General features: G+C 41.8%; 1 pseudogene; it reads right to left on the bottom strand.

Moving 5' to 3' along the window:
- Window positions 1-291: 291 nt before the first annotated feature.
- LOC103674928 lies at window positions 292-861 on the bottom strand (annotated as a pseudogene).
- Window positions 862-1468: the final 607 nt, after the last annotated feature.

Raw genomic sequence — 1468 nt, 5'->3', positions numbered from 1 at the left:
CATTAGCCTCGGTTTTCCCTCTTTCTCTGATTTTCATTACTAGAATCAATAATTGGAAAATCCAAAACATATCGATAATAACTATTTCTAGGTAAGTCACCCAGTATACACTTCTCATATCTCTTCTAGTTTCAGACACAAAGGGAATCTCATCTCAGAGAAGAACAATCCTTGCTGCACACCCACCAGCTCATGCATTAGCCTTTTTATGCTGAGAGGCTCCAGCTCTCATGAAAGTTACAAGGTTAAGTGATCCTCTGATTTTTGACATAGCTAGTTCCTTGTGGGTCTTCAAAAAATATAGGTCTGCAATTCCTTCTTAAATCTGCCTTCCCAGTGGAGGTCTTTGGCCATGAGCACCTCCTTGACTTCATCGAGTGTCACTGGTGATCTGTGATTTCCAGAGCTTCCCACTCTCTCTTGAAAGCTTTGTTGGTGTCTGCAGGCATGGCCATTGGTGACTGCAGTCATCTGCTCCTGCATCATTCCTGATGGGCCTGTGGCAATATCTTGGACCCAATCAGAGTAATTGCTCTAAAGCCCAAAGACACAGGGGAGGTACCAGGATGGAAACCTGATTCAGGACACACCTGAGTAGCTGGATTCTTTGTTGTAGCCTAGGTTTAAAATAAATGGTCAGTGGAAACAGGACCTTGTTTGTGACAGAGCCTCAAAATGTCACATGGAACCATTCACCAATAATCATAGCAAGGACATTTGTTATATTGCCTTTCATCATGTCCGTGAGTATAGTGGGATGAGTCAGAGGAGTAGGCACTATTTTCCTTTCAGTTTGTTTTTTGAATCTATTCTTACGTTGTTGAAGTAATGTTTTCTCTTTTTACCTAGGGATAAAGTCATTGTACCTGTTATTTTGTTGTATTGTTGAGAATGGGAACTCATTGGGAAATAGGATCTTTACAGATGTAATCAGGTTAAGCAAGATGAGGTTATTAGGGAGGGCCCTCACCCAATATGATTTATGGCATTCTAAGAAGGTCAAAATGCCATTGAAGACAGGGACGTGCAGGGAGAACCTGTGATGACAGAGACAGAGACAGGAGTGATGTTGCTGCAAGCAAGGAACATCAGGGTTTGATGGTCAGCTCCAGGGGCCAGGAAGTGCCAAGGAGGATTCTCCCTAGTGTCTTAATATGCAAAGCCCTACTGACACCTTGATTTCAGACTTGTATCATCCAAAACTCAATTTCCGTTGTCTTAAGCCACTAGTTCATTGTATATTAAAACAGCAGTCCGTGGAAACTAATACACTATCTTAGTTTTGTTTCTTTCCTTGGTGTATTTGTTGGTTTGCTTTGATGAAAAATAAGGCTATTTTTCACTCTTATGTGGAATATAAGAAACAGTGCAGAGAGGATCATAGGGGAAGGGAGGGAAAACTGCATAGGAAGAAATCAGAGAAGGAGACCAACCATGAGAGACTGTGGACTCCAGGAAACAAACTGAG

Source organism: Ursus maritimus (assembly GCF_017311325.1).
Source record: "Ursus maritimus isolate PB19 chromosome X unlocalized genomic scaffold, ASM1731132v1 scaffold_X1, whole genome shotgun sequence".
NCBI lineage: Eukaryota > Metazoa > Chordata > Mammalia > Carnivora > Ursidae > Ursus > Ursus maritimus.
This window is presented reverse-complemented; position numbering and strand designations above follow the sequence as displayed.